The sequence below is a fragment of the Rhinolophus sinicus genome, chromosome 2 (assembly GCF_057876585.1).
Source record: "Rhinolophus sinicus isolate RSI-liver-muscle chromosome 2, RSI-T2T, whole genome shotgun sequence".
Lineage (NCBI taxonomy): Eukaryota > Metazoa > Chordata > Mammalia > Chiroptera > Rhinolophidae > Rhinolophus > Rhinolophus sinicus.
The window spans coordinates 176,086,106-176,110,685 of record NC_142502.1 but is presented as its reverse complement, the minus strand read 5'-3'; the positions used below and the strand labels follow the sequence as shown (position 1 = coordinate 176,110,685).

At 39.8% G+C, this 24,580-nt stretch overlaps 1 long non-coding RNA gene across 1 annotated transcript; it reads right to left on the bottom strand.

The window, feature by feature from the left end:
- Window positions 1-244: 244 nt before the first annotated feature.
- On the bottom strand, window positions 245-23,594 carry LOC148758961 (uncharacterized). Its single transcript, XR_016019877.1, has 4 exons — window positions 23,495-23,594; window positions 2,001-2,081; window positions 1,512-1,625; window positions 245-726 (listed from the first exon to the last, which is right to left on the bottom strand). It is a non-coding gene; the product is annotated as an uncharacterized LOC148758961 (long non-coding RNA).
- Window positions 23,595-24,580: the final 986 nt, after the last annotated feature.

The window sequence follows — 24,580 nt, the reverse complement described above, 5'->3', positions numbered from 1 at the left end:
CAGGGGTCAGACAGGTTGTGGTTTGCATTCATAACTACCAGATTAGAAAATTGTCTACACATGTTCATGAGCTCCCTATCTGAGTATGTGTTCAATTAGAGATCAAATGACTATAATTTTCAACTTGTAAATCAGTAAGTGTATTAGTCTAGACTGGCTAATTACTATAACAAACAACCTCCAACGCTGTGGCTTGGCACAGTTTAGATTTATTTCTCACTGTTTTCAGCCTAAGGTGGGGAGAGGGGCTCTGCTCCAGATAGACATTAAGGGATCCAGGCTTCTCAGATACAGCAGATTCTACCATCTCCCAGGATCTTAGCATTTTACACTGGTTTCTCCCTCCCCCACTGTCAGACAAAGAAACAATTATGGAGTTAGGAGTCAAGTTTGGAAGTGACACACATCAACCTCACCCACATATTGTCATATGAATTCTTTTTCCATGAAGGGAAGGTAGGAAAACATAGTCTATCTCTATATGAAGGAGGAGAGGAAATTAATGGGGCTTGGGGAACACTTGTATGGTCTGCACAATCAGGGCGGCTTCCTGGAGGGAGCAATACCTGAGATCTCTGAGGAGGCACATCCTTACATCCTCCCGTCTCTCAGGTTGGAAGTGACCTCAGAGGTCTTTTCAGTCACTATCTCACAGTTCAGCAAAGCACAGAGCTGAGTGCACGGTAATTGCCTGGACAACATTTGGTGTTTGATCTTAAATGGGATCTAGAGAAAAATGAAACAGAGAGAGGCTGAGGATGGAATCGGGGCCCAGGGTTCAGAGCTAGAAGGTTGTTCCTGCCTGAGTGGAGCCAGAGGGACATCAGGAGGATCCCTTCAAATTAACTCCTCTAATGGTGGGCAGGAGGAAGGGCAAGAGAACGTGCCCTGTGCTTTGCAGCTGTAGTGTTGATTAGAAATGTCTCCTATACAATGTAAATATCTACACAACTTCCGCTGAATGCCACAAGTATTTGACACACACCCGATTTGGTTTTACTGAACAGTATCTGGAGTATATAACATGAAATATATAAAAATGCTCATTTATAATTAGCCCACTATTGTTCCTCTTATATGGAAGGAAAAGATTTCTAAACTGACAGTTTAAAAATCCCAAAAAAAACATTTACAATGATAAACCTCTGCATGTGCTGTTACAGTAAAGTCTTATGACTTAAAATGGTCACCAGCAGTCATTTGGTCCTTTCCCCATTTTCCTGGAGAGATCCCAGCTCATGACAAGAAGGACATGTTCTGTTTTTAGGACCTCAGAAAAGGACAAACACAGGCTAGCAGTCCTGGGCTGTTCCACTCTGCTGAGACTCACAGAGGCTATTCGCCCATGTGGAACTGGCAGTGGGGACCTGAGGCCCCAGTTCCTTGCTCACAGCCCTTCCTCCTGCACTTGCCCTGTCTGAGCCTATCTGCCCCTGTGTTGGTCAGCTCAGGCTGCCATAACAAAATACCACAGTCTGAATGGCTCGAATGACAGAAATTCATTTTCTCACCGTTCTGGAGGCTGGAAGTCCAACATCAAGGTGCTAGCAGGGCGGGGTTCTTGTAGGCTTCTCTCCTTGGTTGTTTACAGTGCCTTCCCACTGTGTCCTCATATGACTTTTCCTCTGTAAGGTCAGAGAGTAAGAGAAAGAGAGACAGAGAAAAACAGAGAGAGAGAGAGAGAGAGAGATCTTCCTCTCCTTACAAGGACCCCAGTCCTACACAATAAGTACTACACCCATATGGCTTCCTTTAACTTTAATGACCTTCTTAAGTGATGTATTTCTGAATGCAGTAGTCCCCCCGCCCCCCTTATCCACAGGGGATATGTTCCAAGATACGCAGTGGATGCCTGAAGCCACAGATAGTATTGAACCCTATAGATACATGATAGATAGATAGATAGATAGATAGATAGATAGATAGATAGATAGATAGATAGATAGATAGAGAAATAGATACTATGTTTTTGTTTTTGTTTTTTTCCTATTCATACTTACCTTTTCACTGAAAGGAAGCACTTTACAGCTTCTCTTCGGCATATCCGAACTGCCAGCATCACTTCTCTGGCGCTTTGGGGCCTGTATGAAGTAAAATAAAGGTTACATGAACACAAACACTGTGATGCCGCAGCAGTCTACCTGATCAGTGCAAGGGTGGACGAAGTGTTCTCTCCAGTCTCCCTGAGGTCTGCAACGCCCTACGGTGCCAGCCTGCTATCACTGCCTTTCTCTTTGCCGTCCTGGCCTGGCACATTTCAGAATCTCCTTTCCAGAGGGCTCCTTGGACTCTATACAGATTCATTGGGAGTCCCTTAATCAGACCTAGTCCCCTGGATTTCCCTGGAAAGACCTGTGGCCCACACACCTTCATGTCAAGGGCCTGTGTCATTTCCCAGGTCCAAGATGAATGTTCAGCATTTGCATCAAGGGAATGGTGTATTTCTTCCAGGAAGTTAATAAGATTGTATATTTTCGCCTCAGGGCACTGGAGAAGGGAAAGAAAAATTTCCTGAAACAACATGTCTCTTGTTTAATAAAGTTTTATTATTATTATATATGAGTATGGGAGAACGAGAAATCTATATCTGTTCTTCACCGTCACAGCTTTATTGGTTCTGAGCTTAAAAAATCAGTTTGGTGAATAACAAAATAAAGAACTGACTGACCGGTGATTTTTAATATTTGGCTCTTCCAGGAAGCAATCTAATAGAGTAAGAGCTTATTGGAAAGTGTAGATGATGTGGGAATGAGTTACAGAGAGGGGTGGGCTGTCCTGGCTCCTACCGTGAGAAGGACAGGCAGATATGACAGCTGACAGGGCCCCTTTGATTGCTGACTGTACTAACTCAAGGCACCAGCTTGACTTTGGGGAGTAAAAGGAAGATGCTTGTTTTGTTTTCCTCTGACTCCAATCTCCAGGTCTTTTTTTTAAACCCTCCTCCAACCGAGAGAATCTCTCTCGCCTGGAAAAACCTTTAATTCAGGCTTCAGGCAGGTCTCATTCTTCTGTGATCATGTGTGTGCATATATGTGTGTGTACACAAGCACGTGTGCATGTGTGTGCACAGTGAACTGTGACACACTTCCCCCAGGGCTTGGAGGCTCAGCCTGGGCTCTCCCTGGGGGAATTACCCCTGCTTCCCGTCGGAGCTAGGCAATGGACCTAACCAAACTTGACCCATCCTAGGGACTCCGTAAACCCCTACATAGCCCAGGTTCACACCCAGAGTTTTCTCTGGCCTAGGGATAGAGGTTACCGCCTCTATAGGAAACATCCACATCTCTTTCTGGAGCCACCTTTTTGGTGTCGGACTCTTTCCCTTAATTTTCTGAGCTTCTTTGTTATTATTCACAGCAAATGACTTTTGAATCCCTGAACTAGATGAAGCATAACACATTTTAAGTTTGGCTTTTCTGGAGGAGAGCAGCATATATGATTTCTTTTTTTTATGTTAAAATAGTACTTTGTGGTCAGGTAATATAAGCTAAACCAAAGTCAGCAACCTTGTTCCAGGGAGACCGTGATAACAACAGGGCTGAGTTGCAGAATCCTTGGGGCAGAGGTGACATGATGCACGGCAAATTAGTCTGCTAGGGCTGCCATAACAAAGTACCATAGACCGGGGGGGGGGGGGGGGGGGGCTTAAAAAACAAAAGTTTGTTTTCTCACAGCTCTGGAAGCTAGAAGTTTAAGATCAAGACATTGGAGGGTTGGCTTCTTCTGAGGCCCCTCTCCTTGGCTTATAGATGGCTCCCTTCTCCATATGTCTTCGCATTGCTTTCCCTCTATACATGTTCTTGTCAAAATGTCCTCTTCTTATAAGGACACCAGTCAGATTGGATTAGTGCCTACCCATATGATGAACTTAATTTCCTCTCTAAAGACTCTATCTCAGAGCACAGTCACATTAGAACATCAGCATGTGAATTTGAGATGGGATGCAATTCAGCCCCTAACACAAAGAGCAAAGGAACAGAACGTGTGTGAGATAAGCACCAGGAACCGAGAAGTAAAATGTGGCTTTGCTATCATCAGCATTCCTCTCATGCTCGAGTGTGTTTTCCCACTTCTTAGGTGCCCAGAGCCCACTCATCCCTCGACCCCTCCATCTACACATCCTCTTTCAGCACATGAAAGGTGAGATGATTGATGAGGCATATACGGTGAACCCACACAGGCCACAGGGGAATTAGCCTCTACTAATGGAATCATAGACAGTAACCACCGAAAATGGATATTGTTTTGGATAAAGGAGAGGCCCATGTACCTTTGAGATCATGTACAGGAAGCAGCCAATCTCCCTGCCTCAGTCCAAAGCTGAGCTTCACTGGGTCCCCGCAAGCCTGCATCAGCTACTTGCGGCCTTGCTGTCCTTTTTTCACCAATAGGAGAGATTGAGAAAACAGGGCTCCAGAAATAGAACTACCAACTAAAGTCAACAGAGAGCTGTTTGGGTCTGAAAGGCTGTTTTCATGTCTGGATATCAGAGATTCAAGTTCTACTTCCCAGAGAAAGTCAGGGATATTCTGGGAGAGTTGCTAAGCCTCCGTCAGGGAAATGTTGATCTGAGTTACTTTTGGGAATAACATACAATAATGCATCCCAGTTCAGCAGATTTAAGAAACTGTCCCAGACCTCAGAGCTACTCTTTTCACCGGAGGGTTTAGGTAAAGGTGTGGATTGGCCCTCTAAAGCAGGTATCTCCTCCCCTCTACAGCCTTTATCCAACCAGGGAGCTCCTCAAATGTCCAAGCTGTTTCCTGCTGGGGCCCCAGTGAGGAGAGCAACAAAGCAGGGAGATGACTTCATGCGTCTCTGCTACCAGTGCCCTCCATCTTCTGCCTTAAGGCTTGTGTGTTTTGGGGATAACTATTAAAGGCTCCAAGTCTTTTAAATTTTTGCATTAGTTTTCATTACAATTTAAATACTTGCATGGTTGGAAGTAATGAGCAGAGGCCTGGTGGATATTCAGCCAGAAATCTCAGAACCCCAACGGCCTTGACTCTGAAAGCTTAGGACCACTTGTCACTTAAATGATCCATAATTTTGTTTCTGATTAGTATGGAACAGTCCCATCAGTTTCTCTGAGGACTCCTTAGCTTTCTGCTCAGCCATGAGCGTGTTTAAGTTACTCTGCTCTTTGTCTTAGGGACATGATTCAGGTCCAGAGGATTTTTCAGAGTTGGGAGTTTATGACTCCAAAGGACATGGGCAGCTAAGAAGACCACCCTACTGGACTATCTTCACACAAAGAAAAGCCCACACTCTCTGCAGGAGTCACCAGCAAAACTCCTTTGTCCTGTGAAACTTTCCTCCTGTATTCAGTGCCTAGAATTATATTACTGGAACTTGGCTCCCTTGGGATGAGAAGACAGTCTGGTCTTTGAAGGTCCTTTATTAAAATGCAAAGACACCTAAGAAGGGTGAAAACTTATCAACAAGAATTGGAAGTCATTGAGGGCAGGAAAGATGACTTAGATGCCTTTTCTTGTATATTCAATTCTTAGCTGCCCAGGACTCCCAGATGGTTAAGGTATTTCATATAATCAAGGTGCTCAGCTTGCTGAAGACTTACCTCTTATACAGCTAATTTAAATAACACAAACTATTTGGATAGAGAGCTCATCTAAAATGATTCACATACCCTCCCTTCGTAAATGCAGCCAGCCAAATAACAACAAAACACTTTCTTGATAATTCAAGGTCATCATTACAAACTCCCATTAGTGCCCTCTGCATTGATTCTCTCAGTCCATTACAGTGGGCTGGGCTATTTGTACCTGCAATGGCAGTTCTTGCACTTCTTTGAAAGCTTTCTGTCTTCTGCCTATCATATAAGCCACTTTCGCTGTCTTCTTGCTCATGCCGAAGTGTTTGTCTTAAGACTCCTTTCTCTTCTCTAACCTATCGTTTTAATCGCCTGTGTTGTAGGAAATAAGATACTCAAGCTTTGGGGGGACTGTGAGTTTAAGAAGAGAAGACAGGCTTTGTATAAGAGTTTTTCCCATAGACAGGGCAGGAATTTTATTACATGACCCACTAATTCTTACTATACAGATATTTTTGCTTTTTCTCTGACTCTCAGCTATTAGTTGGATAAGTGAGGTGATAAGATATCCTGGTACATTTAAGGGAGCTTCTTTAGAAAGTTAGGGGAAGAAATGTCTGCCCTCAAGGGTAAGGAAATGGGAATCAGTGGGTGATCTCACTGCTCAGACTTGCCTTGGTCTCATCAGCAATCCCTACCCAGTGTGTGACTCAACATAAATTATTGTCCCAAGTGGGACGCTTTTGAGAATGAAAGGGTGCAATATTAATACTTATTTCAAGACAACAGACATTGACCAGAACTGTCCTCCACAAATCAAGACCTAAGGTTTCCCTATCCCTAGGAAAAACTTCAACATCAGCTGGTATAGAGAACTGAAAATGTAGCAGACTACTGCCATGTTGGATGTTCATCATGGAACCAATCACAGACTCTTGTTGGGCAACTTCTCCATTTGGATTTAAATTCACAGGAATGGACTCTGGCCAATGGCATAGAAAGACTAACATCTTAGCAAGGTTAAAATAAAGATTTTGTCATTCCTTTCATATTTTATATGTTTACCCTTCTTTCTCCAAATACCACTAAATTTTTTGGGTTGACAAAATACGTTTCTGAATTATTTTTCTTGAAGTATCTGCTATAATGAGTATATGGACTTCAGCTTGGGCTGAAGTGTGACAATCATTGAGTCAGATAATGTATGGAAAATGTTTAGTCTAATGTCTGGAATATAGGAAGTACTCGATCAATATTAGCTAAAGCAAACACACATGCATGTGTGAGTGTGCACACACACACACAAACTGCTTTTAAACTAAAGCACAATCTGGCGATGTGTGTCAATATTTAAAATACCCCTTGGCCTAGATATCCTACTTCTAAGAATTTGTCTTAAGGAGGAGCATATTTATCACAATGTTATTTATAATAATGAAAAATCAGAATAACCCAAATCTATCAAGAGGGCATTAGTTAAAAGAATAACAGGGCACCTATAAAATAGAATGTGATATACAGTTTTTAAAAATAATGAAGTAGAATTTTATTTATTGATACGAAAAAGGCAATGATATATTATCAAATGAAAATGCAACTTACAAAGCAGTGCTTCTGGTGTGATCTTTTGTCAAAACAAAAAGAAAACAAAAACAAAAATGAAAAGAAAGAGGAAAGAAAAGATATCAAAAATATCTCAAAGACATATACCAAAATTATATATCTTTTTAAAAATTATTTCTTAGTTATTATCTTTGAATTTTGGGATAACTGTTAATTTTTCTTTTCTTCCTTTTTGAATGTTTTAAATTTTGGTTCATGCAAAATTTATCATAATCATGTATGTATCATACGTATATATACAGACAATGCCAAAAAAATGTATACACGTTTTAAGAAAGGAAAAAATTGCATTAATATATACCGAAACAAAAGATGAATACAAGTCATGTTTGACTTCTGCAATTACAGGACGTGCTCAAAGTGGTTACCATCAGCGTCCAGACACTTCTGATTATAGTGAGCTACTGCTTGAGCAATGCTGACCAAAGCATTAATATCTCTTCAAATGTGTATACATTTTTTGGGCACCCCTGGTATGTGTATGCATATAACTTTCATAATCAGAGTGATGTAATACAACTATGTAACAGTAACTCTCAGCTCAGACCCCGCCCCTGAGAGATGTGCTTTTGAGCTCTCTCATTGGTGTTCATGGATATTGCTCCTTTGTGCTCTCACAATTCCCTGTGTAAAGAACTGTTTTGCATTCATCGCTCTGCATTCTAATTTTCCTACTACATATCAGTCTCATCAACAAGACCATGTGAATTTGAGGGCAATCTCAAATTTGATGAATTTGATTCATCTTTGGTTTTCCCTTATATGCCATCTGGCTTATAGTTTATGCTCAGTAAATATCTGTCGACTGAATAGATGCATCAATGAGCGGGTGGCATGCATTCTAGAATGAATCCAGTCTTCAGAGTCTAGTGAGGTGATGCTCACCTCACCTTTCATAATCTGGCTGCAGCACACAGTCTGAGATCCCCTGAAGCGGTTCCCCCTGGTACACAGCAAGGGCTCACTGTGTGTGTTGAAAGAAAGAATAAAGGATTGAACGGGTGAGAATGAACAGAGAAGATATAACAGCACCAGCTCCATCCTAAGCAGAGAATCTGGTGACAGCTGGCACCAAGACCTGAAAATCACCCTGAAATTAGGAGACAGAGATGCGAGGGAACCTTAGAGATCATCTAATCTACTTTCCCCATTTCACAGATGAGGAGACGATGGCCCAAAGAGGAGAGATGATTTCTCAAAGACACAAGGCAAGAACATGGCCGAATGGAGGCTGGAAGCTGGAGCTTTCACCACCTGGCCTGGGGCCACTGTCCTGCAAAGCCACCTCTTTCCTCCATCACAGCCTGAGGTTCCTGCTAGTTCCAGAGCTCTAGCTGGACAAATAGAAGATGGAATCAGGATGTTCCCTATTCATCTCTGTCGGCTGCTTCCCCCTTCCTCCATCCACTCTATATGCTGTTTGAACCGGACCCCTTCCCTGAGCAACTGCGCCGCTGTCGGCGGTCTGCGTGCATCTCAAGACCTTGGCTGCCCTGTCTGTTCAATCTCACCTACCAGGGTTTTGTTCTGTTGAATAAAAGCAAAGCCTGCATCAGGCAACAAACACTTTCCCATTCTTGAATAATTGAAAGGCTGGGCCCCAAGCCGCAGCAGGCTAGGAACTGATTAGAAGTGGAGCATGGGACACAGCAGCCTGCATCACCCCCTGTGCGTGTGCCCTCCACAGGGAGCCCGCCTCCCTGGGGCCTGCTGCCAGGGCCCAGGCCTGTGTGGGGGACACTGAGAACTTGGCAAGCATTCACTTCTTCACAATTCCATAGCAACCCTCTGTTTCTGCTCCCAAATTAATCTATACGGTGAAAGCGAGAAAACATAGTTGCTTAATGTTCGCCATCCCCAGGCCTGTGATACCTGATCAAAGGAATTAAAACTATGACTTGAACGTATATCTTTGCGTTGTTTTCACATGGACTAGTGGTGAGAATAAGCCCATTTCTCCGCTGACATGTGAGAACTGAGAAAATACGAGCCTTCTCTCCATTTTGATGCTGTCCTCTCCAGGTCAGATGAAAAATACAGAACGCATCTCACACTGGCAGCACTTCACAGCCTTGTAACCACAGCACCTCTTATAACCACTCAGGGAGGCAGACAGAACAGAGATCTCCTTTGTTCTTTTGTAGGAGGTCAGGGAGCAGCACAGGTATTGGACCCCCGACTCTGGCCTCCATCCCATGCATGTGTCACCCTCCCGGAGCCAGCGGCCTCCGGTCTGACATGCTTCCTGACCAGGCTCAATGGCAATTACAGCTATTTCTACAAACTTCAAATATGGCCGGATGATTTGCCTGTATATATAAAGCTACATTTTGTCAGATTCCCATCATCTTTGAGATGGAGACCCAAGTCCTGACAGGAAGTTTCTAGGGCCTCCATATTCCAGTCTGTCTGCCTCCAGATCCTCACCATGCATTGTGCTCCCCTGCAATGCTCCCGCCCTCAACCGCATGACTTTGGTTTTCCACTGTCCTCAGAAGGGCCAGGTTTGTGGCTCTGCTCCTTCACGCGTATGAGCACCCACCAGGACTCAGGCATTCTCCCCTAGGAGCTCCTCCTCATCACTCAAGGCTCTGATTTCTAAGGATCTAGTCCCTGAGCAGGTGAACTCCCCATGGTATACATCCCAATAGCACCCTCTACTCCCCTTCTATTTCCCTGGCGACAACTGTTCCAGTGACTGTCTTTCCCGTCAGACTAGGAGCTTCACCGTCCTACAGGATCACACATGTCTGCCTCATGTCTGTTCACCAGAACCTATGATAATGTCTGACTCAGAGTAGGCCTTAGTCAATATGTATGTACCCAATGAACAAACAAGCAAATGGATGAACAAAAAGCAAAAACAGAAACAGAATCAAAATCAGGCCACTACAATGTCCTTACTAGGTATCTTTTCATTCATTCATTTTATTTTTAATTTTTTATTGACTAGTTAGTTAGTGTCCGCTATGTGCCAGGAACTGCTCTAGGCACAGAAAAAGAAAAAAATACAGCAGTGAAGAAAACAGGCAAGAATTTCTGTACTCATGGGGTGGCTTTTGTTCTCATTAAAGGAGACAGATAACAAAGAAAATAAACAAAATGTAGAGTTTATTAAAGGTGCTTAGCACCATAGTAATTGCAGTAAAGGGAGGAGGCAGGGATGATTAAACATCAGTGCTGACCACAGGTAGCTAAAACTAACTCTCTTGCCACCTGAGATGTCCCCACAGTCTGTATTCCACTAAATTTCTTTTCTTTTTTATCCAATTCCCCAAATGGTGTACATTTAATTAGCTTTCTATTTTAATGCTATTGTAGCTCATTCTGAGATGATATATGGGTCAGGCATCATTTTTCCCTTCAAAGTACTTCCTTTGGATAAATTCCTAAATGGAGAATCATTTAATCAAAATGTACATTTTTAAGATCTCACGGTGTATTTCCATTTTGCTACCACAAATACGCTTAGATATTTATAAAGCCATTTTAGCAAAAATGTACCACTTTCATCATATAATCAGCAGGACGGAGAGCTATTGTTGGTTTGTTTACCATTGTCATTTTAGTAGATGTGAGAATAGTATTTCAAGGTTATTTTCATTTGCACTTCGTTGATTCTCCCATTTTTATTTTTAAAATTAGATTGTCCAAATATAAAGCAGTGCCTCTTTACCTTGTGGAAAAGCATGACTGTGTTTACTAAATTTGAGGTCTTTGCATTTTCAACAAGAGAACAGAGACTGCACCCAAGACGTAACAGGAAAGTAGATTCTGCAAAATGCTTAGACTTTTTTTCCATCGGGACAACTAGATCATGAAAGCTACTAGAACTGAAATATGAAAAACAGCAATAGGGTTCTGAAGGTGAACCTACCATGTTAGCACCAAGTCAAACACGTATCAAATACTTAAGGCAAATAAGCAATAATCACATACAATACTAAGCACCAAACATGGTTCCTAAGAGCTCACAGTACATCGACACCTATTGACTAATGAAAAGAATGACCCTCAAACGTAATGTGTTTCATCCTTTATTTACCTTTGCTGGGTATGGATTTGGGGGTTTACATCCTAGAAGCTTGATTATTCATATTATTTCTTTATGGCTCAATAAATTAGCAAGTAAAAGTTTTTTCAGTTAATTATTTCATTTAAAAAATAGACTAAATCGTTATTTAGATGGCTCATGATTCAATTTCATTCTTATGACATGCATAGCTTTTAAAGTTGAACATGGATTCTAACAAATCAGATGTCTTCGAATTTTCATTTTCAAAGACAGAAGTTGAAAATTTCAACTGACCATTTAAATTTACTATTAAATATGACAAACTCTGGACCATTTATGTTTCTTATGGTCTGGCATAGTTTTTCTTTTGATGTCAACTACATATCATGTCTTTCAGTTTCAATTAGACTTGATGTATTTACATTCCTTTTTTATGTGGCATGATTTACATATAACATTGACCTTTTTGATCTGCGTTTCTATGAGTTTGACACATCAGGTTACAAAACTATAACAGCTACCGGAATCGAGATGTAGAGCCATTCCATCTCCTTCAAAAATGTCATTATACCCCTTGGCAACCTCTCCCTCTATTTTTAGCCTCTGGCAACTACTGATGTATTTTGCCTTTTCCAGAATATCATGTAAGTGGAGCCAAACAGCACACAGCCTTTTAGGTCTGGCTTCTTTCTTTTACTAGAATGCATCTAAGAATCATCCAGGATGATGCATGCATCAGTACTTCATTCCCTTTTATTGTGTAACAGGATTCCTTTACATGGATGTGCCATCGTATGTTTATCCATTTGAACTGCTTAAGTTTAAAGAGATTGTCATATAAAGGGGCGATAAGCATTCAGGGCCAGGGTTTTGTGTTATCATAATTTTTCATTTTTCCTGAGTAAATATCTAGGAGTGGCTTTTCTGGGTTGTACAGTCACTTATAGGAAATTGCCAAATGACTGTATATTTTGCATTCCCACCAGCAATATATGAGAATTCCAGTCTCTGCATGTTCTCATCAGCTCCTGGCATTGTCTGATATTTTTATGCTAACCTTTGTTTTAGGTGTGTAGCAATATCTCATGGTGATTTTAATTTGCATTTTCTGATGACTAATGAATATGAGCAGCATTTCATAGACTTATCCGCCAGTCATATTTTTGGGTGAGGTATCTGTTCAAATATTTTTCCATATTTAATTGGGTAGGACATTTTCTTATCATTGAATTTGCAGAGTTATTTATATATTCTGGGAATAACTTCTTTTTATTTTGCCAATATTTTCTTCTAGTCCGTAGCTTGTCTTTTATTTTCCTAATAATAATTTTGCGAAGTAGATATTTTTAATTGTGAGGAGGTGTAATTATATTCCTTGTCAAGAGTGTGTGTGTGTGTGTGTGTGTGTGTGTGTGTGTGTGTGTGTGTGCGTGTGTGCGTGCGTGCGTGCGTGCGTGTGTGTGATTCTCTTTTTACTCCTGTACCACCATCAGTGACCATTGTACAACAGGTATGTGTTGGTCTGTTTCACTAAGCACACACAGTTCCACTCCATCTCTTTAGCCTGAAGGGAACAAGTATGAAGACATGGCATGAACGTTGAACTGAGAATCAGGACATCTAGATTCCTGTATTGCCATTGGTTTGCTATCAACCTTGAGCTTATTATTTTAACTACTTGCTTTTCTATTTCTTTATCTACCCATAGAAATAAAACCCACCTTACCCATTTCAAGAATGGTGAGGATAAAGTGAGATAGAAGACACAAATCACTTTCAAATCACTACCGTGTTTCCCAGAAAATAAGACCTAGCCAGACCATCAGCTCTAATGCATCTTTTGAGCAAAAATTAATATAAGACTTGGTCTTATTTTACTATAATATAAGACCGGGTCAATATAAAATAAAATAAAATAAAATAAAATAATATAATATAATATAATATAATATAATATAATATAATATAATGTAATATAATATAATAATACTGGGTATAATATAATACAACATAATACAATACCAGGTCATAATATAATATAATATAATATAATATAATATAATATAATATAATATAATATAATACTGGATCTTATATTAATTTTTGCTCCAAAAGACATATTAGAGCTGATGGTCCGGCTAGGTCTTATTTTCGGGGAAACATGGTAGAAGGATTATACATGCCCAGGACATCATTAGGATACATTTTTCTCTTCTAAGAACCTCCTATCAACTTTGACAGACACACTTGGACCCCACATTACAAAGGTACCTCTATAACTACAAATATAAAACTCTAATGTATTTTGCATATTCAGTGCTTTTCTCTTTTACTCTAGAATATCCTATGGAAACTTCAAATTTTCTTTTCATGCTCTTATATCAAGTTTATTTTTTCTTTTAATTCCATGTACTGTATTTTACACTGGTCAATCTTTAGATTTAGTTCCATGAACTAATAATTTTTAATTTTTCAAAAGAAAATGCTCTAACCAGCAAGAGAATTGAATAAGAGTCCTTCCTTTGGACATTTGGCAGAAACATCTTCTTTCATGAAATAGTGGTGTTATTCAACAATGGAGCGTGATTTTTTTCTTCTCCCTCTCAAGGGAGGAAACTAAAGTATAGCTGAAGATTAAACATTCTCCAGGATATGTATGGTCCCTGTTCTAGTATAACTAGATAAAGAAAAGGATATTTCTGTAGGCAGGTATATCTGTGGTTAGGAATTATAACAGTAAGTTTCTAAAAACTGAATCTATGTAGGAAAGGAATAAATTTTTAAAAAGGGTTAGTCGGTATAACCATAGAGACTTGATAATTTGTCACTTCCATGAACACTTTAATATATTTGTTTAACATTTTGAATTTTTAAAAATTTAAAAGGCTTCTTTATAAGATATGTAGCTAATTTTGGTAAAATTTCTATTAGTCTATTTTGGGAAATAGGTACATTTTACACTGAGCTCTTGTGATAACCAAATAGCTCGGATCCAGGATAATTATTTTAAAATGAAGGTCAAATCACATCAACGGTCTGGGCACATCATGCTCTGGTCAACGGTTTTGCCATCTCATCCAGAATGATAGCCAAGTTTTTACAAGGGCCAACCCATGGCCCCTTCCCGTTCTCTACTGTCACCTCTTGTCACTCTCCCCTCTTGCCTGCCCCACCGCTGCTGACTGGACTTCTGTTTCTTGTTCATTTCAGCCCTTGTGTCCTCAAAGGTGCATCTGTCTGGGATGCTCTTCCTCCAAGTATCACATAGCTCATTTCTGGTCCAGGACCAGCAACATCATTTGTTGGACCCAGTATAAGATGAAAATGTTTTCTGTTAAAAAATGTATTAAGAATCTCAAGATGGCAACAACAGCGCATTAAACCAAGTGTGGCACCCTGTTGGACTGTACAGGTAGCACATCCATGAAGCCTGCTGTCCTGCCTGGCTCCTTGCTTCCCTTCGTATTTCTGTTCCAAAGTCACCTTATCTTATAGAAGTTGTCCTTTCCATGTAAAATAGTTACTTCTGGAACAATTTGCTCCTTTGATGATTAATTGATTCATTGATTCATTACCTTTCCCCAATGGAATATAAAGCCCATACATGCTGTATCACTCAGAGCATGGAACATACCCAGCACCCTCAAATATTTGATGATTGAATGAACAAATGCATAAATGAGAACTAATGAAAACCTAAACCCATATGAATAAAAAGAAAAAAGTCAAGAGACACATCAGATTATAAAACAGTGAATAAAGAAATTGTTTGCCTATGTGAAAAGGGGTCCAGATTCGAAAATTCAAATTTAGGGATGAGGAGAATGACTTCAGCCTCAGCTCTAACACTGGCTGGTTCTGTGACTTTGAACAGGTCTCCTGACCTCTCTGAATCCCATGTTGCCACCAGTGCAATGAGGGGCTTTCAAACACTTTACTCTATGACTTTATGTAAGAGTATCAAATTCTTAAATGAGATAGTATAATACAATAATCTGGACAGGTGAAGATATTTTCTGTACATTGAGTCAAAAGACAAAAAGGAAATGCTTTTTGAATTATTGATCAGGCATGTCTCCAGTCTTCTCCTTCAAGGTGATATATATATATGTTTATGCCATGTTTCCCCAAAAATAAGACCTAGCTGGACCATCAGCTCTAATGCATCTTTTGGAGCAAAAATTACTATAAGACCCAGTCTTATAGTAATTTTTGCTCCAAAAGATGCATTAGAGCTGATGGCCTGGCTAGGTCATATTTTGGGGGAAACATGATATATATATATATATATATATATATATATATATATATATATATATATATCAGTATATATGTACATACCAAATTATATATATATATATATCCTCAGAAAATCACTTTTCCTGAGACAAAAAAAAATTACTCTTCTTTGAATTCTTATAAATAACTTATTATGCACCAAAGTTTGGGTAACTTGACCTTTTAAGCTCTTAAATAGTTCATCCTAATGGGTTAATCTGGGTCCACAGGCTGTTTGTTATATGTTAGTTCTTTATAAAGATATAGAAGCCTAAATGTGGAGGCTTCTGAGGCTCCATTTTGTCACTGCTAGGTGGGATATCCTGGGGTGTCTATTGCTGAATCATTGTGGAAAACAGAATCTTCATTTAATATGCCAAGCTCCTTTCTTGTATTATTAATTCCAAAAATCATGAAGAAATGTTCTGATCATAAATTCTCTTGGCATAGATGATATAAAAAACACAAAACATTAAAATGCCTTCTGGCTCCATATGTGTCTGTGTCGAAAAATATTTGTTTTTCAAATTTCAGCCTCTCTTCATTTTGATCAATAATAGTGCACGTTATTTGCTTTGTGGTTTGTTTTTTATGTCCATTTTGCTGAAGATAATCCTGTGTCTTTTTTATTCTTTTGATTAATTTTTCCTCCATTCATTGTGTTATTCTACCAAAAAAAGTAAATTGATTTCCCCTCCAGAATTTACATTCATCCTTCTCACTGAAAGATTTTTTGATGTGCTTTCATCACTGTTTTTAAATAATCCCCATATTCTACCTGATGTAATGACAGCAAGATGGACCCCAATCACCTAAAAATAGAGTCAAAATGAAGCAAAAGTGAAACCCAATACAGATGCTGAGAGAAAGGCTATAGAGTTGGTCAGTTGAATAAGAGCAGGCTTAGGAGTTCTACACATCTCAGTACAAGGTCAGAATAGTGCTCACTATTAAACTCCACTGATGTTGAAGCTTTGCCATCTCCCTGATTAGAAGCCCAGTTTCTAGGGGCAAGGAATATAGTTCTGTAATGGGCAGCTCTAGTTATAACACTTAGGGAAACATGGTTGCAGGAAGCTTGCTTGGTCATAGGAGGGCAGGTTAGGCAGAGCAGAGCTCTAGTGAATTAAAGATAAGTTATAACTGAATGCCTTGTTGCTCAGACAATGAGAACAAAGCAAGAAGAAAAAAGTACCATATTTACATATCATCCCTAAGTATGTTGTTAGTATGCAGGGAGCATCAGAGAAGCATGGTAATCCAGAACATCCCATGAATTAATCTACACATATAGATTCAAGAATGATTCCCTGTCCATGAAGGCAAATTCCACTCTCCCTCCCTCCCTCCTAAAGGTTTGAATAAAAGGATAAGAAATCTTCCTGTAACAAAAAATTAAGAGACAGTTTTGACCAACTGAGATAGAAGAAAAGACCTCTGTGGTAGGAATGGGAAGATCTGTTTCTAATCCCAACTATTTCACTAACCAGTTTGGATAAGTTTCTCTTAGACCATTCAGACCAGCCCTTCTGTCAGCTAAACACTGTTACCTAGCTGATGCCACATGGAACAGAAGAATCACCCAGCTGAGCCCTCTCAGATATTTGAAGCACAACATTGTGAGAGCTAATAAAATAGTTGCCATTTTAAGCTACTAAATTTTGGATTAATTTGTTACATAATAATACGTAACCAAAACTGAATTTTGTACCAGAAGTGAGGTACTATAAAACATGTAGCATTGGCTTTGGAGCCAAGAAGTGAGTGAAAGGTGAAAGATCCTGGAGGAAACCATTGACAAAGTGTCAAAGGACAAAGGGGAAATGTTTTCAGAGGCTAGAGAAGGATGTAGTAGTAGAAAGTTGAGTCAAACTGTTGCCTGCAGTAACATAGAACATAGAAAAAGTATCTAATGAACATTTAGATCTGGCTAAAGAGATTTTCAGACAGAATATCAAAAGTAGCAACTGGTTTCTTTTCACTCTGTGGGACCAAATATACTGATAATGAAAAATGGGATTAAACAAAAAAATGCACAGTTTTCAAGATAATTTAGGGGAGATAGGAAAAAGGCAGGATTTGCTTGTTCCCAAACAAAAATGTTTTCTATTCCCAGCTGCTCTAGGTGGTGAAATAATCTCAAAGTAAGACATGGTCTCAGGGTAAAGATCTTAAGGGTGTTGCTGTAAGACCTTTTTTGAGACTCAGAAAGATTTAAGGGTGTGCCCTGTAGGATTTCTAAGACTTTTAGGGAGATATGCCTAATGTACACTCTTTGGTAGGGAAGAAAAACCTTTCATCTAGACAAAATGGCTTTGTCCCACAGCACAGCACCACGTGTCACAACAAGCCAGAGAGAAGCTTATCTGAAAGATAACTATGAGGGTGACTTTTAGCTAATGGAATTAACCCCAAAAAGAATTGTACAAACGCAGAAAATTTTAAAGAGAATTTTACTACAGAAGCAGTGGATGGATAGAGATAGCACAAAATGAAAAGAGACCTTTGTACCCACAAAAGAAACAGACAGAAAACTACTCAGTGCAAACATAGGCTATTCCTTATGTGAAAGAAAAGATGACTAAGAGAGTAAAACCAAGAGCGCGAAGAGCAGAGACAGGCACCGTGGAGAACCATTCCCAGGGAGGAAGCCGGGGCCTAAGCAATGAAGTGGTGACATGTGCCCAGCTCTGTTTTATAATTAGCTGGATTTCTGAATTGGTCCAGACCAGTGACTGCTATGTGTCTCCTATTTTCACCTGTTTGGATGAGTGTCTATTATGTTTATCCGATCCTTGTATCACCATTGTCTGTTGTCTGTGAAGGGGGCAGATATCTTGTCTCTTTTTTTAACATATCTTCACATCAAGAGGAATCCACTCAAAAGACCATCCCTGAGGAGTCTTATTAGCTTTTGGACTTATTTATATAACAAGATCCTAAACTTCAACTCGAGCCTGATGCTAGGATGGGATGTGAATTTTGAGGGTGTTGGGAGGTGGTAAATGTATTTGCGTTTGGGGAAATATAAATGGTTTTTGGCTAACAGGTGGACAGCAATAGGCCAAAGATGGTCACAATCTATGGCACTTTTCTCCTTGAAGGACGGAGCATAGTATTCCTTCCTTTTCATCTGAGCTGGCCTTGTTGACTTGTTTGACTGACAGAATGCAGTAGAATTGACATGCGGGGTTTTTGAAACTAGATCATAAATTGCTCTGAAGCTTTCACATGGTCCTCTTGAAACACTTTCTGGGAGCCATGAACCACCGTGCCAGAGATGTAAGTACTGCAGTTGACATTTCAACTTAGTACAGTCCTCCAACGATCAGTATTGAGGGTCAGACATATAAGGAACTTCTCTTGGACTCTCTGGACCAGCCTATTCACCATCACATAGGATAAAAGAACTATCTCACTAAGCCTTACTTGAATTTCTAACTCATAAAATTGTGAGAAAAAATAATTTCTCATTTAGCTGTTAAATTTTGGGGAAATTTGTTATGCAGCAGTAGGTAACCAGAACAAGTATTCTTTCTCTTTCTGAGACTGTTCCTTCATGAGTAAAATGTGAAATTTGAATCATACCTGTAAGTTTCTTCTAATTTTAACAAAATTAGCAAAATATCACATAACTACTTTTACTAAACTGCCACAATCTTACTTATGTAGTCATGCATAGATAGTAAACACTACAAATTATGCCACTTCTGACTAAAACATCACAACTAGAGTTAAAACACTGGAGAATTATTGTCAATACACACTACCTACTGTTTTGGATGAAGATGGGTTAGCAAGATTAATGTTTTTATTGAGAAACAAAGTGATTTTACCTCAATAACTCTCCATGGTAGCTAGCTAAACGCACCCAAATTATGGTATATCTAAAACATCCATCTTTCAAACAAAATTTCCTTTGAGTAAGGCATATGAAACTTGATCTAGAAGATTAATTCCTATCTGCAAACAAACTGGTGACTATCTGTGGACAAATGCATGCACTTCTGTCTACTCATTGAGCACAGGATAGAACTTGGGGTGGAGGCGGGGGGTCCATGTGCTTTCATGGGCAAAAATTATTTATTTCTGTAACCTTTAACTAAATTTAACAATAACTTCAATTATGAATACAGGTAACAAACAAGAAAATTTTAGCAGTACCTGTGATTTTGGTCACCAGTAGAAATCACCAATATTTTCATATCACATAAGAGTTGTTGCCCACATTTCAAATTATCATGTACACTCATCACAACTTTGAACTTGGGTTTATTAATCCCACTGATAAAATCATTGTTTAACACACTGATAAAGATACTGGGGGGGCAGCAAAAAAATGTATACAAGTGGACACTTTGGTCAACGTTGCTCAAGCAGTTCACTGTAATCAGAAGTGTCTGGATGCTGATGGTAACGACTTTGAGCACCTCTTATAATTGCAGAAGTCAAACGTGACTTGTATTCATCTTTTGTTATCAGTATATACTGAGTATTGCAATTTAATGTTTTTTTCCTTTCTGAAAATATGTATATATTTTTTGGCACCGTCTCGCTCTATATATATGTATGGTACTATAATATATACCCTACTATATCACAAGTTTGCTTTTGAAATTTTGATAATACTTTACCCTGATTGGTTTCCTTTTTAATGCTATGTGTTTTAATTTATGTATTTAAAAACATTATTATGAGAAAGGATCCATAGGCTCCTCTAGACTATCAAAGAGGTCCCTGGAACCAAAAGGTTAAAACCCCCTAAGTTTTAGCCCACACTGCAGCTCTTAGCTCACATGACTCTCCAGCTAATCAGCACATGTTGAGTGCCTACCATGGGCCCAATGTGGCATCAGCCGTCAACGTGCCAATTCCTTCATCTTCTGTCATGCTTTGCTTCTTTTTCCCATTCCCCACATTAGTTGCTCTAAATACCAGTTCTTGTCTTAGGTCCCTATCTCATTTCTGGTCCCCTCATGCCTCACAGGTGATTCTGCCACCTTCTTCATTGTAGAAAAGATAGACCCTCCTCATTTTATCCATGACCAATGCTTCCATTGCTGCATATAATAGATGCCGTTCTCACTCTAATACGTGTTTTCAAATCTTATGTTCCTTTAGAGTTTGAAAGTCTAAATTTCCAACTGCCTCCTCACCTTGAATATCCTTCACATACTTGCAATTCAACTGGCTCATTTATGGTCAATGCCTGACATCATACACTGTACCTCACCCTAACCCCTGGGCACACATGAGAACAGCAATTCTGTGCCTTGGAAATTTGGTGTCATATCTTGGTTTAACCTTCTCTCCCTCTCCCCCAAATTTAGTCATACTGAATTTGCCCCTTTAAATATTTCTGAAATCCACTTCTCTTATTTGACTCAGACCCTGCTCAATTCTTGCCATGACCTTTAACGATCTCCTGGTTTCTAGTATCTCATTTTTTGCCAATCCATCTAGAATTAACTTTCTAGAACTCAAATTAAGCCATCTCACTTTCCACCTTAAAAGTTGTATTGCTTAAACCAATGAGTCTCACCTGGTTGGTTGATTAAAACACAGATTCCTGGGCTTCACTGCCAGAGTATTGGAGACAGTCAGTCTATTTGGGGGCCTGGGAATTTGCATTTCTAGCCAGTTCCCTCGTGATGTTGATGCTGCTGGCCAGGAAACCACACTTGAAAATTACTGGCCTAGACCATTTATCCTTAAACCTGTTCCATCTGCATTTCTTCTATGAATAAATATTTTAGTACAAACCCCAACATACGTATACCTATTTATTTATAAATCATATACACATTCTAATGTATTCACATAGTAGGGACATTGCACAACACACTAAATATAATCATAAAAGGATGACAGAAAAACAAATAGAAAATTCAAGAATACTCTTCCTGCATCCAATTGGATCATGCTGTATACGCTGCATCAGAGGATTCCGGGAGGGACAAAGATTAAGAACAACTCCATGGCAGGAGAAATAAAGTCCTATACCCTTGGTCTTTCTGGTCAATCATAGTCAGCCTGTTTGCTCTCTAATTCTAGCTCTGGGCCATAGGTTACAACCTTAAGAAAAATCCTTAACCTCTTAAAGCCTCTATGTCTTTCTTGGGAAAAAGGAGACAATATTAGTAACTATCTCATGGGATTGCTTTTAGGATGAAATAAGTCATAGGCATTACAATGTCCCTAGCATATAATACATGCTTGATTAATGTTGACTATTATGATTCCTCCTGGTTAGACACCTTATGCCATAACCATGCTGGTAAGTTTATGGTTTCCTGAATAAATATCTATAGCTCATTGTCTTTGCCTGTGTTGTATCCTCCACCTGGAATATACTTCCTTCATCTCCCTTTGGTAATATCCTTCTCATATGTCACAGCCCAGCTGAAAATGTTGTGTCTTCTATGGGAAAATACATGAACCTCCTGGTGTAATTAATTGCTCTTTTCTCTGTGTCCCCACAGCACTTTTGCAAGCCTCTCAATATGGCTTTCCACAATGTATTAAGGACAATTGCTTACATGCATTTCCTCCAATATTGTGAGGTCCTCAATGGTGTGAACACTATCTAGTGGACCTATGTATCCATCACATCACTCAAGAAAATGCTTGACACATGTAGCAGATGTTAGATACTCATCTTGTGGTTGTTGTTGTTGTTGTTGTTTTTGAGGGTGAGGACGTGAGAGTGACAATCCTATCCTAACACCACAGCCTAGCCTGGGACCTTGTATTCAGCTGCAGATGGTATCTTCCCCAAGTGACTCCCCACTTCAGCCCCACTTTCCTTGTCCCTTGGCCAATGAAGATGTGATGTAGTAAAATATAAATATTTGGTATTTGTCCTGGCTTCCCGGCACACAGCTCCTAAACCCCTTGCAATCTCCAGAATGATAAGAGTATCTTTTGCATGCTGTTCAGATGTCTGGTTCCAGGGGCCCCTGGTTGGCTTCAGAATGGGGGTTATTCACCAGAAATACCAAGCTTTAATTAGAAACGTGGATCTTTCAGTTCCATCCCCCAACTTCCAGATTGGGGAGAAGGGCTAGAGATTGAGTTTTATCACCAATGGCCAATAATTTAATCAAGCATGCCTATATAAGGCAACCTCCATTAAAAACCCTGAATAACAGGATTTAGAGAGCAATGCACCCCAACTCCACAAGACATAAGCTCTTTCACGCAAAACCCTTCTGGATTTCACCCTACACACCGCTTTATTTGGCTGTTCATTATAGCCTTCATAATAGTCTTTCTAATAAAAAGTAAACATAAGTACTATTTCCCTTAGTTTTGTGAATTATTCTGGCAAGGTTTCAAACCTGAGGAGGGAGTTGTGGGAAATCGCCATTTATAGCCAGTCGATCAGAAGTACAGGTGGCAATCTGAGACTTGCGACTAGCATGGGGACAGTCTCAGGAGACTGAGCCCTTAACCTGTGGGGGGGGCTTTGTTAACTCTGAGTAGCTAGTGTCAGAGTAAACTGAATTGTAGAACATCCAGTTGATGTCCGGAAAGCTGGAGAATTGGTTGGTATGGGGAATAAAACCTACCCATTTGGTGTCAGAGTGTGAGGAAAAGCAGTTAAGAGAGGCCCGTGAGGTTCATACGGGAGTCTGCAGCCCTCTGACAGAAACGTGCCCGCTAAGCAAACGGCACCGCACCTGGAACGATGCCCTCATCAGGACCACATTCTGTTCACTTGAATAGTATGGCCACAAAATGGTGACAAAAGAGCCTGTTAGAATCAATATCTCAATTCTTCTCCTGGTTTCTATAATTTCATGATCTTGAAATATAAAAAAAAAAAAAAAAAAAAAATGAAGGAATGCCTGTCTTCAGTATAAACGCTCTCCCCAACCTCATTAATAAGATTGCCCAAGTTCCCAAGGCCCTGAAGCCCTCTAATTATGTTCCCTTTGAGTCGACAGTTGACTCCTGTTCTAGGGCACATCCAATTCCATTTGAAGCGGGAGCAAAACGTGTCAGAGTCTGTACGTCCTGCTTACCTGCATGGCCATGGTTGTCTTTTGGGTTCATCTGCAGTTCTTTCAGCGTTGGCACCTGGGTCCTGAGTGGGCTGCTCTTTGTAAGTCTTTTTGTCAACTCCATGAAAAAAAAAATTGGAATCAAATTACTCTGACATTTTAATAAACCCATCCAAGCCTTCCTCCACCTGCTAACCAGGTTACCGTTGTCATATTCCCTCTGCCCAGACGTCCCATTCAATGGAGCTCTGCTGCAGTGCACTCATGATTACTGGGTTATTTTATCGTGAATGAAAAGCTAGCCCCATGTCACATCAAGCATATGTTTAAACCATGACACACAGCATAAGCGAGCCAGATATGCCCTTGTCAACCCTAATGAAAGAAGAATATCAGACCCATTAAAAGGCTAAAGTCCAATCACCCTTCAGTGCTTTTTCTTCTCATCAGCAAAAATGCTCATTAATCCTAATATATTTGCTTTCAGGCATGAACTATGAGATCTGAACAGAAATTTCATTTGTAATGAACACATTTTGACAGAAGCAGAATTGTGATTCTACTGGTAATAACAATAATAATAATAATAATAATAAGCCATATCAAGGGAACTGTAAGATTCTAGTTCTCTAAGCTGGCAGGGGATCTGTGAGACCCTCTGGGTGTGACATGGTCTTGTGATACTCCAGAAACATCTGTGTAAACAATGTGACTCACAAGGCTGATTTTCTAAGCCACAGATCAAAAGGAACACAGCCAGAAAGCATACATCCATTGCCGACTTGATCTGGGATTGCAGACTTGGACTCTTCTTGTAAATAAAACCCCGAAAACCTATTCATGATCCTACATTTAGTTAGTTCAGAGGGATGACTTTTCTGGGATGGGAGATCATTGTAAGGATACTTGAGGTAGAAGGCCACAGAGTTGGTCACCTTGGAAGCCAGAAATTCCAAGTCTGGGTCATCCTAAAGAAGGAGGGAATCATCGTCCATGATTAAGATATCAATGTAATAACCAAGATCTTATCTGACTTAGCAGGCACATTTCCCACTAGAGAACATCTGGGAGTTCTGTGTACAATAGGTACTTAATTATTTCTTCAGT